The sequence below is a fragment of the Eurypyga helias genome, unplaced genomic scaffold, assembly GCF_000690775.1.
Source record: "Eurypyga helias isolate BGI_N326 unplaced genomic scaffold, ASM69077v1 scaffold2126, whole genome shotgun sequence".
In the NCBI taxonomy this organism is placed as follows: domain Eukaryota; kingdom Metazoa; phylum Chordata; class Aves; order Eurypygiformes; family Eurypygidae; genus Eurypyga; species Eurypyga helias.
The window spans coordinates 111,446-123,907 of NW_010255801.1; positions in this window are offsets into that span (position 1 = coordinate 111,446).

Sequence of the window (12,462 nt, forward strand, 5' to 3'; positions counted from 1 at the left end):
TTAGATCAGACGTCTCCCTTTCATGTTTTTATCGCAGTGGAGACGTAGCTGGTTTTGGCATAATTTGAGAAGGTTTCAGCTTATGAGCTTGCCCTGTCATTGTCAAGTTTCAGGGTGATTTTGTGGCAGCACTGTTTTTAAGAAAGGATTTGAATCAAGAATTAGGTAGATTTAAAGATGTTTTTTAGAAGCGGATTCCCATGAGGTGTAGTATAGTTTGCGCATTTGTGAAGAAAGGAATATGAAACTTCTCATTGGAAATAAATAGCAGAGTTGCCAGCACTAGCAAAATGGAGGCAGGAATGAACATATGGGTAGCATATTGAATATTTTATCCAAGTACAGGGCTTGCTTTGGAAAAGTATGGCAGAACATATCCACTTACCTTAGCCTCACCCAGGAAGTTCAAGATCTTTTTATTCATTTGCCAGTGGGGAAGGCGATGTAACCAGGAGTTAAATACTTCAGATTAAATCACTGAACAGGTCAGCGGCAGAGCTGGCATTTCAGTCCAGGAGCAATGTCTTTTGGATACAAATTTAGTCTCCTGTCTGCATTTCTCTGGAAAAGTATTTCTGGTCACAACATTAGAGGTGTTAACTCAAATGAAGTTTGACGGTTATGCTTGTATTTCTGCTTTCATCTTGAAAGTTTCAGGGCTCTCTTGCCTGTTCAACAAGTCCTGTCAGAACTGTTTCAGAGAAAACTACAGAGTCCAGGGTTATCATTAGGGTTTTTTTCGACTTCAGCTGTTGCCAAAGCTCTCTGATGATGGTTGCATGTGTAAGAACAGAAACGTGTCTGTGTGTGTTACCAACGGTACAGGAGTGGAATGTGAGTGATAAACAGCACTGCCACGTGACAGACTGCATTTTGCATGCAGGTCTCAGCATCCGCTTCTCTTCCCTAGAATAGCTCCCAGTCTGCCAGGATGCTGGGCAGCTACAGAATTTGGTTACTTATAAGGTAACCTGTTAGAGGAATTAGATTGTTTTCCCCTCTCTCCCCCTAGATTTTCCTTCCAAAGGCCCAACATGTTTCAGATCGGCATTGTGCCAATGAAAACATATCTGCATTTAAAAATGGTATGTGGTAAAGTAGTCTGATACCACAACACTGGGTATTTCTCCTGTTAGGAAGGAGTAATTATGCTGAAAGTTCCCTAGTCTATTCTGTAATGTACAGAGATGTTGGGATCTATACTCAGAAAGAACCAAGTAACCCTGACTTGATTTGGATTTTTTGAAGCGCACAAGTTCACGTGGCTTTCGAGGATCTCTAAGTCTCAGCATCTGTGAAGGCAATGTACATTAATGAAACGCTCTTCAGACAGCATCTTGTGGGAGGGACTCCAATGATAGGCCATAGAGCAGTAAACTACTGGGGCAAGAAACTGCGGAATTCCTTAGAAAAGGCAGGATGTGCAATCCCATCCATTTTGCTATCACATTCGTATCTGCTTTGCTATCTGCGTTAAGATAGGAATAAACAGGTTATTCCTGTATATCCTGAAATATTTGGGCTTAGTGAGTGTACTGTTATTTTAACAGCTCTTGCATTTGTAGGAATGGGTTGTTTAAACAACAGATATGACTGAAAACCAAGACACATTTATTTATCCAAAGATCAAATCTTAAAGGCCTCTTGAGAAAGCTGGCTGGGGACACAGTCCTTACACTCATAGTCATTCTCAGAATGGATTCACATCATAAGATCTCTGGGTAGGGAGACATGCTAGCATTCATGCCTTGTTTGTGGTGTGCTTGGGTTTAGTACAATTGGAGGGGGGAAGGTGTTAGTACAATCTCAAGGAATCCACACTTGGATTGTGAGAGTTTCACAAATAAACATCATGGAATTGATTAATTTTGTAGTTCAGTCTTGTTGTTTTAGTGGAAGAACTTGCTTAGAGGATGGACTTAGTAAAAACAGTGTTGCCTAAAAGCCTGTTTTAGCACCCCATTTGGTGTGACTCCATTGATTGTGGAGGAGTTACATTCATGTCAAAGTACAGTGACAAGAGGATGAAGCATATTCTGGAATTTTTAATGCAGAAAATAAACACACACAATTTCAGTTGGAGTGATTTATAGTATGCACCCATTCCATCAGGGGCACATGTGAAGAAATAAGGGTGTTCTCTTGTTTACAGTACATGGGCCAAAACCAGAGAACATGGCGTCCAAATTGTTTTTCACAAACCTTGGCATGACACCTTATTTCTGATGCTGCTTAACAACTAGACACTGCTAATTGATTATATTAATGTATAGTACGGCAGCAAAATTGCTGGCTTTTGCTTGGTGATTAATCTAAAAATGTTGACGTCTGTAAAGCCTTTACAAGAGGTTATTGCAATACATGTATTGCAGCAGAACATAAGAGAGGATATTTGCATAACACCTTGGATGTGCTCAAACTTTTCCCAAGTACATATATTGATGTGGCTACCACAGGCTTGGGAAAGTGAAGGAAAAGCACCAGACTTGGCAAAGCCCAGAATACAGGTTTGGCTTTCAATGTCTGCAAACTAGCTTTAGACAGTGCCCAATTTTCAAGCCAGGCAATGTGCCTAGGCCCCAGTATTTTATTCTGCCCTCGTTCTGGGAATACGGTGCATCCAGAAGCCAAGGCAAACATGGCACTCGCTTTTGCTGGGTTATGTTTGGCTGACATTTCCTGAAGGAAAGAGCTCAGGAAAACAAAAACTTATTTTTTATTGGGCATCATAATAAGAATATTAATAATAGCAGTTCATTAAACAGAGCAGTTGTATTTCCCCCTTTTACTTCTGAAAGGCTAGTGAGAGAAATGGGAAATGCACATTGTAGTGGGGAGTAGAAATTAATTCTCCATCTATCTAGCTGAAAGTAACAGTTTACACAAAATTGTTTTGGGATTATACTGCATATTTACTTCTGTATGTAAAAGCCTGGCTAGGTAGCCCAGATCTTGTGTAGCTTCAACAGGAAAAAACAACAACATTCTGTTACTTAGTTCTGCCCTTCAACCATTTAAAATAGCCACTTCATAGCATCTGGCTTCCACAGGGAACCAAATGCAAGCAGGGTTGTTTGCAGTACCCAGGGAAGTCAAGAGAAGGAAGTAATTTGTTCCTGATTTGGGACTCAGACAAAGTGACTAAGGGGGGTATATTATGTGGCAGTGTGGTACCTAGATCCCATGGTTATTTGTTTATTGTAAATACTGCAGAAGGAAAATAATATAACTGCAGGCAAATTCTGTGACATCTGTAAATTCATGTATTTCAACAACACAGATATTGTAGAACATCTGGAAAGGACCATAGCTTCCACTAGCAAAACCTGTCTACCTAAATCTGGCCTGTAGTATATCAGTCAGCCTACATCTCATCAGTTGAATTCTCAGGATCAGTTTTGCAGCTGGAATTATCTGCCCATTCTCCAAGATGTGCTCTGTGTTTGCTTTTGCAGTACTGTTTTTGTCATTTTAGATGTTGTCAGTTTTTACACAAAAGACATGTCTCTGACTTCTTCATGCTTATGATGAAAGAAAGCGGGTAATTAACCACTATTTGGGGATATTTATTGCTATGGTGTTTCTGAAAGTGTTTGCACAGAAAAGGGATCAGGATCTAAATCCAGTAAAAGGTGTAAACACCTTTGCATTGTATAATGTCCTTGTAGCTATTTAAATGCAGTATTAACAGCTCCCTAAGGAGCAAAAAATAAGTAGTTATGATTTCCTGTGAGCTAATGTAGGTAATTCTGCACTGAGCACAGTGGCTTTCATGAATCTCACTCTTGTACATGCACCCATCTGACATCTACCCGTAAGGTCCCCAAAGTTAGGCACTACAGTGCTGGCCTTTGGTGTTGGGAAACTGAAGTTAAAATCTTTGTGTTTAGCAAATGCAAAAATAGACAGGATAGTAGAACGGCATTCTGGCACTGTTCATTCTGAAAGGAATCACAAATTGATTAGGGAACCTGTTATTTTATTATTATTGTGGGGATCTGCCTTTAGCAGTACTAAGCGTTTATTCTTGGAAAGGTCGCCCTGTTGCGATGTTTCAGGTTAGATGCACCAAAATTAAGTCACACTTTCCTCAGCCATATCCTCTGATTTTGAAATGAATTCTTGATGTATTTATAGTTTGGGGGGGAAAAATACCAAACCCAGCAGCAACAAATTGTTCCCTTCATGATACAACAAAGGATAAACTTTTATTGGTTTATGAGTTTGCTTCCCCCATGTCACTTGGCTGCATCTCAGAGTCATAATCAGTACCTTTTAACACCAGAATGAAGCAGATTTGCTCCATATGTTTCATACTGTATATTGCTACACTATTTGCTCTAGCTGTGCCCATAGCCTAGTGACTCCCATGTCAATGCTGCAAAAGCCAGTAAATTGCAAGCTCTTGGCAATGCAGCAAATATTCCCCCTGAAAATATTGCATTATATTCCCTGGCAAAAGAGAACATCTAATGGAGTACAGATGATGTGAATTAATCTTTGAATAAGCATTTAATTTGTTGGCCAAGATTTGATTGCCCTTTTTTTGTAGTATTCTCATAATGAACATAAAAAGATTACAAGATTTGTGAATGTAGTCAGTACTCTGGAAGCTCTGGCAGCTGGCTCAGCTTTGACTTCATTTTTTTGCCCCTTAGTAATTAAAAACACTTCTACAAACTCAGAACCCAACCATCATTAAAGGCACTTCCAGAGCAAGATATAAGATTCAGAACTCCATCACCTCACTTAGCCCTTTCTAGCCAGAGATGCTGAAGAAAAGTATCCTGCTGAGAATTTGTTTGAAAAATTTATTTCTTGCACAGGTCATTAGAATCGAGCAGGTTGGCTTGTCTACAAACATATGGATTTAAAAGTATTGCTATAGCTGGGATACAGGACACTTAAATTAATCCCTCCTCTTGGGTAAATCCTGCTTTCATTAGGCTCAACAAAGCGCACACTGCAATAGCCTATAATAAATCTTGCTCCCAAACCATTTCCAGAATGATGTACAGGATGGCAGAGAATAGATGTTGGTAATTACATAAAACTTTGGTCAGAAATACATGGAATATATTTGAATATTCAAAAACTCATTCGCAGAAGATGAGAGGAAGACCATGTGGCTTTCTGGACAATAGAAGGGTCTTGCACCAGCGGTGCATTTGCGTCATGAGAGAGAGGAACTGGGAATAGAGGGAGCAATGACAGAGGAGTAGAAAATCCAAAAGGATTATTTTGAACTGGATCCCAGAAACAATGGGGCGTAGATAAGATATTGCAGGCAAGGCTTGCCTTGGATCAAAGATTTGATGGTGAGCTCAGGGGGTTGTGGGTCCTGGCCTGGATCCCACTAGCACGCGTTAGATGCTGTCCTATGACACGTGGGATCCTACAGTCCTGATGCAGTTGAATCTACAAGGCTACGTGTCTGCTCCCATTGGGATGGGGCTTGCTCTTATCTTACCCTTCTGCATAGGACAAGAAGGTGGGAACATACACACTGCGCTGGTGGGGTTGGTGTCATGGGAAGCTGGGGAGGGTCCATGAGAGAAGGGGAGTTTGCTGTTCTCCATGGCCAGAAGTGATTGTGGCCTGAAGGAACAGGGATGCAGTCCAGGCCTTGGCATTTCCAAAAGGAGGTAGTGACAGGGAAGATTTGCAGGCAACAGATGTGGAAGGAGAAGGAGAGTTCAGGGACAAGGAGGGTGGTGCGGTTGGTTCAGGTGCAAACAGAAGGTGGCTGGAGACAGGGTGGTGGGCACTATGCCATATTTGAAAATGTGTTTCTCAAATGGCTGTGGCTTTTTTTTGTTTCTCATGGTTAGCACATGTGGCAGGTTGGCCAGTTCAGAGCTACGATTCCAGTCAGGGGCTCTTGGTTGCAGGGGAAGATTGTCTTCTTGAGCATGTTTCTGAAGGGCTTCTGTTAGGAGATGGAAAAATATAGCCTTGGGCTAAAGCCAATGAGTGGAGCAAAGATAGCTGGGGTTTTATTTCTGATCCCAACACAGGTGTAAGTTTTGCAGGAGTCATTTAACCTTTCATTTCCCTTAAGGTAAAACAGAATAATAGACTCTTCTTACCTAAAAGGATATTTTAAAGCTTAATCCCTTAGTAAAAGGGATTTAACTTCCGAGTTAAAAGCTGCCAGCGAGAGGTAGAAAATGTTGAAAGCAATGTTCACACATCTGGGAGTTCTGTCTCTGACTTTTAACCCTAACCTAAAGGACACCCACATTTTGGCACCTGTACTTCTGTTTTACGGTGTTTGTACAAGTGCTGTTTGCTCTTTTCCTGGTCAAACTCACGTGACAAGGTCAGATGGCTTCTTGTCTGATCCAGAAATGTCAGACTGACTTTGACAGCAAGCTCTAGTGGGGCCCAAGCACAGACATCGGGTGCCTTGTTACAGATTTCCCTGCTTTGTGTCACAGATGACACAGACAGGTCTGGATTTGGGGTGGTTCAGCTGACAGGTCGCTGAAAACATGTAGGAAAAGGAAAACTGAGCAACTTCTTTAGAGCGATTAGGGTAACAATTTGCCAATTCCCCCTCTTATGTCAGTAAAATTCCTAGACCGTGTGCTGTGTGATTTTTCAAGGGGGCTCAGCACTCATGTTTCCTTTTGTTTCCAATGGAGCATCAAGACGTTAATTTCTTTACCGATAGACTGACTTTTAGCAAGAACCTACATGGAGAAGACATGCAATGGGATGATGCAGGAAAACCTTAAACCTTTTGAAGATGTCCTTTTATTTCCTGATAAAATCAGCATTTTTCGTGTTCATCAGGGTCCTCATCATCCTGCAGCACTGTGGGGAGGAGCAAGTAAGGTCAATCCAGTTTACATTGTGCACTTTGCTTTGCGTACCCAGTTCACCACATACAGAACTCTCACACATGGCTCTCCTCTCCCAAATGTGACAACAACTTCAAGTACCAACCTAGGTACCCTTGTGTGTCTAGGAGTGCTTGGTGTCCTCCTGGGCTGATAACTTCAATAGATGAGAGAAGCAAAGTGAGCCAGAAGGAAGCACTTTTGTTCCCTCTATATAAATTGGAGAGAGAGGCCCGCAAATGAAGTGACTTATTTGGGATTGTGCTGGATGTATGTGGCAGAGCTGCACCATAACCTAGACCACTGGGATCTGGCATTTTAACTCAGCCACTGAAACTGTGCTTGTCCTCCCCTGAGACCTCTGCAGTCGTTGATAGTTTAAAATCATTACTCATACAGGTTGATTAAATTCCAGCTATCAGGATCTATTTTGCTAATAGTAAAAGTGCTGAGTGTTTCTCTGGGATTCCTCTCCTCTCTCCACCCCTCTGGGGTTTGCTGTGTGCAGTTATGTATCTCTTTAGTTTTCCTTGAAAACTCAGATTCATTCAGTTCCATGAATGCACGATGCACAGTGGAGCTGACACATTTCATTAAGTTCAGCACATTGCGTAGAGGCTTGGCAAAGGGTCCCTGGGCTTTATTCAACCCAGACACACCGTGTGACCAGCTGTCACAGATTGTGTTGTAAAATTAGAATAAAACCATAAAACACAGTTGAGGGAAGGGAAAAAAAATTGTCCCTCTCTGGGGACAGCACTTTGAGCTGTGACAAAAGGCTCACAGAGCACATCAGACAGACACACACACAAAAGCTCTGTGCAAAACTCAGCTGGTTTCATTTTTCATGCTTGAACATTATACCATGGGTAGGTGCCACTGTATAAAGGATTCACGTTGTTCTAGCTTCAGCATGAAGTTCTGCTTTTAACTTTGCTGTCCTGAGCACATACAGTTCGTGGTGGAACAGTGTAGCCTTTTAAGCAGGCTACAGGTTTTAAAACAACCTGTAAAAACATTGCGTCTTGCTGCGCTACATTACAGACCAGTGTAAGAAGGGAGAGTTGTGCAGCCTTTTTCCATAAAGGAACTAAAATCTGTTTGTATTCCTTAGATCTGCCAGAGCCTATGTGAGGTAGGCACGCACACTGGTTGTCCCTGTTTTGCAGAGCTCTTTTTTTTTTTCCCCCTCTCCCATTGCGTGAGGCAGCACGTTGTGAGACTCTTCACCATCGCAATGGCTTTTTGAGCTCGTCTGGCCTCAGGACTGTTCAGTGGCCCAACCTCAAGCAGCACAAAGCCATGACCTCTCCTCTTGACTCCCCAAAAGAAACGTAGCTGGGTGGCTATCACAGTGCACTTAATGCATGGGATGCTGGATCAGGACAGAGGGATCTGCACTGTGAGTGTTGCAGGGATCTTTTTGGGGGAACATCAGGCAGCAATCACCTGGCGTGTGAAGCTGGTGATATCCGATTGAACAGGTAAAGAATCATTACAGACTTGAATTCTAGGACTCTACTGCGTTTGAGGGCTCACGTGAAGGCATTGAGTGACTGATTTGTTGAGTATCTGTATTTTCAATTCATGTCGGATGGAGATCTTGATTGTCTGAAACAGGACTCAACAAATTAAGGATATGAGGAATCTGTGGCCTAGGTGAGTGGGACAAACAGCAAATGAGTGAGAGCTGGGACAAAACTCCTATTTCCTGATTTTCACCATTCATTTAACTGCCAGGTGTCATTTTTATTGTCACTGGTAGGTAATTGGATGATGTATAAGTCAGTCATAACTTCAGTAGAGAAATTATTGGAGACCTCAAGGCACTGATAGATAACTACTGTAGATGCTAACAAAATTAGTTAATCGACAGTGATGAAATTACATCATCATCCAGTAAGTGAAGCATGCAACACCGTGACTGAAATCTCTTCAACGCCTGTTGTTTACCTTGATTCATGCCAATTTATAAAATGGGTTAAGGTATTTCCATTCCAGCATCATGTTCTCCATGTGGGGGAAAGCTTGTCCAATGAAATGCTTCCAAGTGAAAAATTGTGTTCTGAGACTCATTTATCTCTTTCCTCGGTGATAAGGAGGTACGGTTCTATGTCCACGTTTAATCCTCACCCCTCTGGAGCACAGATGGTAGCAAAAGTATATAGCATGTGGAAATTAAATATGCGTTAAGTTCTCATTTGCTTATGTTTAAGAGCCACAGGTATAACCTTGAATAGAAGAACAGCTCCTTGAGGGCACTAACAGGCATCTGCAATGACTTTTCCATGCAATGCTATCAGTTGGATTCATCTCTTAAAATCAGGTCAGTATGTTGAAAAGGCAGAAAGATGAGGCTGCTGAGGTGTGCCAGCACAGCAAATGAAGGTTTGGGTTCAGGGTTGTTGTCTGTTGGACTCGAATCACATCGGGTCCCTGTTCTGGACACTGACACATCTTAGTACTGGAGATGGAAAGGCCCCATGTGCCTCATGATGGCACAGGGTTCTGCTTTGGGATGGGTGGATTTGGGCCTGGAAAAGGCCAGGCATTTGTTTCTGTAGGTATCCTGCATTTTACTCTTCCTAGGCATAGTACAGATGCTCTGAGTCTGATTTACAGTAGAGCTTATTAGGCTAATCCTGCATGATTCACTGCGTGGGAACAGATGTGGTTTTTTGCAATATATAGACTGAGATCCCACTTGCAGCGTTATTTTGTTCCTAGATGCGTTAAAAAAAAATCCACCCCTGGTACTGGGAAACCGTAGGCTGGTACCTGGATACAGAGAGCATCTTGAATGCAAGTGTGGGGCTGACAATATGAAGAAAACTAAATTATGATCTTGGTGGTTTTAACCACCTTATTCATAAGGAGGTGGCAGTGTTCAGCATCTCACAGGATTAACCCAGGAAGGGATATCTGGTATTTCCCTTTATTTCTACTGTGCTTCTGTAAAACCTCAACATAAATTTTTTAATTGTTGTTGTTATGAAGGCATTTTTTAATGGCGTTGATAAGAATAAATGTCAGGTACAGCCCCTCTGCAAGTCATGAGGCACACACACACAGAGACACTTTTCCCTGAAGAGCTATGGGATTTCACAGCCCTTTTTACTTTTTCTTTTTTTCTCCTTACTCCAGCCGGGGATCTGAGGAACAAGGCTGTTTGTCAGGCAGCGTTTTTGTCTGAAGTGGAATGTGACCAGCCTTCCCAATGAAAGGCTTTCAAATGGGCTGCCTGGGGGATCTCAGAGCAACCTCCTCTCACTAGCAGTAAAAGAGTGGCTCTGATATAGCTGGCCTGGCAAGGCAGATACACAGGACCGAATGCCTCTCGAGGGAGCAAAGCCAGCTGGAGTGTCCTCTTGACTGAGCAAATTGTAAAGGGAGTCCTTATTCTGCTGGGAAGAAGTTGTGGGATTGGCTTTACTCCCAGCCTCTGGCAAGAGGGACGTGTCTGTGGCAGGGAGAGGGTTTTGTCCCTAAACACTGTGTGATACGGCTACGCTCTGTCCTCGGGATAGGGCTTTCTTGGCCCTGTAAGAGGACTAGTGGAGACAGACGAAGTGAGAGCAGTCCTAAAATTGCTTCAGTGGCAACAAGAGCTCAATCAGGCCCCGCATTTGAGAAGGATAGGTGTACCTTTATATTACTTCTCCTTCTCTCCTTTGCTTGTTGTTTGCTCTCCCACCACTTAGAGAAAAAGCCTCAGGCTTTGCATCTTACAGTCCTTTTGATGCTCTTTATTTTTCCAGGCAGGTGATGGTATTGATTCTGATATAATTAAGTGATTATTGTCACCCTCAGACCTGCTATTAGGCATTTCTGACTGCGTGAAACTGCCTGCCTGATGCATGCGGTATTGCACTGCATGCAGATTCAGGCGTTTTGTTTGCAACTTCTGAAGCTTATTCCCCAAATAGGTCATAGACGCACTTTTTCCTTTAAGCAAATAATACCTTAAAGGAAAAAGGACAATGTTAGTGCTGCTGTTCCCTTGGGATTTTATATCCTGAAGGGCCCCTCACCGAATAAACTACTACCAGTCTGAGCAGGAGGGTTGGATCTTCAGAAATGCAATGGCTTAGGCCTTTTTAATGCAAATCCATGTTTCTGGGAGCTAATTTAACAGCAAGAGCTCGTATGAAAGCAACATCTTTAAGTGCATGCAATTTTTAAAATCTGTTAACTCAAAGGGTAATTTAGCTTTGGCAGCTGGCCGTTGATATGACAATTATCACATTTTCCATGGCTATTTTCTTCAGACTGAAAATAAAAATAAATAACCATACTTTTCTTAAGCAGGGTTACCACAGACTCAGTCTGTAGTATGTGGTACTCAGTCTAGTATATGTGAACTTACTGATTTCTAATGGACTTGAGAATGGACTGCGGTGAGAAGCTCTGCCCATATGACCCTTTTAATGGTATGAAAGGCAGTAGCTCAGAAGGTGAGAAGTGAGAATTACCACTAGTACTAAAAAATATTTAGGATTACATTCTGCTCTCAGTAAATTCAGGGTTTGAATATAGAGAATGAGAGATGGCATTTGACTTGCCAATTGCTGTCTAGGTAATAATCCCACTAAGCAAAAATAATAGGCACAAAAATATTTGCACAGGTCTGCTGCGGGAAGAAGGTATCCCTAGATGTGCAAATAACCCAGTAGCCCCCTAAGGCCAGAACACATATCAAGGTACTGCAAATGCATGGGAAGCCATGAGCTACTTGTGTCTGTTAGCTTACTGTTTCTGTACCTGTCTTCCCATCTGCAGTCTGGGAACAAGTCACTCTGCATGTCTCAAAACTGTTGTGGAACTTCATGGATGACAATGTGTAGAATGATTTGAGGTCCTCTGGCAGTGGGGCAGCATATTATTAGAGTCAGAACTGGGCCAGATATTGAGTTCATGCATGGGCCCTGGGGACCATAGCTTGACTCAGATGCTGTAGGTAAATTTAAATCTGTGCCACAGTCGCTACGTCTGCAGAGAATGGCTGTTTTCCTTTTAATCTGCTGTTCTTCAATGGGTTTCCAGCCTTTGCTAGCCTGTCTTTGTGAAATGAATTTTCCCCATTCAAAAGCAGCAGTGTTTTATTTTTGTTTTAGCTGTGCTTGGGAATGCAGAGCAATTCAATCAAGAGGAAAATACACCATGAAAAGCTCTGAAAGCCCTGAGGTCAAGGATCTGAAGTTACCCACAATATTAATGACAAACCAGTGGCTGCACCATGGCAACGGACAGAAGAATATGTGGCGTGGAAACCATAAGTAGTGTAGGGCTTTGAAAGAGCACAACCGGGAGAAAAATGGAAATTACATGATGTTCTCTCTGTTCGGTGCTAGGACAGCCATGTACACTCTAATCCCTAATGTTGGCAAGTCCAAGATTTTCAAGAGGGCCTCGTAAGAGATGGAGAAAGGAGTTGGAGCTGGAATTAGACTGCTGCAGAGTTTTATTTAAAGGGGGAAAGGTTTGGGTGGGAGACAGTTAGATAAAGTTACTTAAAAAAAATAAGGATGCTGATGCTATGGGATCTCCATGCCTGGATTCTCCTCTGGGATTCCCTGCTGGGTCCAAGTGAGTGACTCAAAAACCAAACATTGGTGGT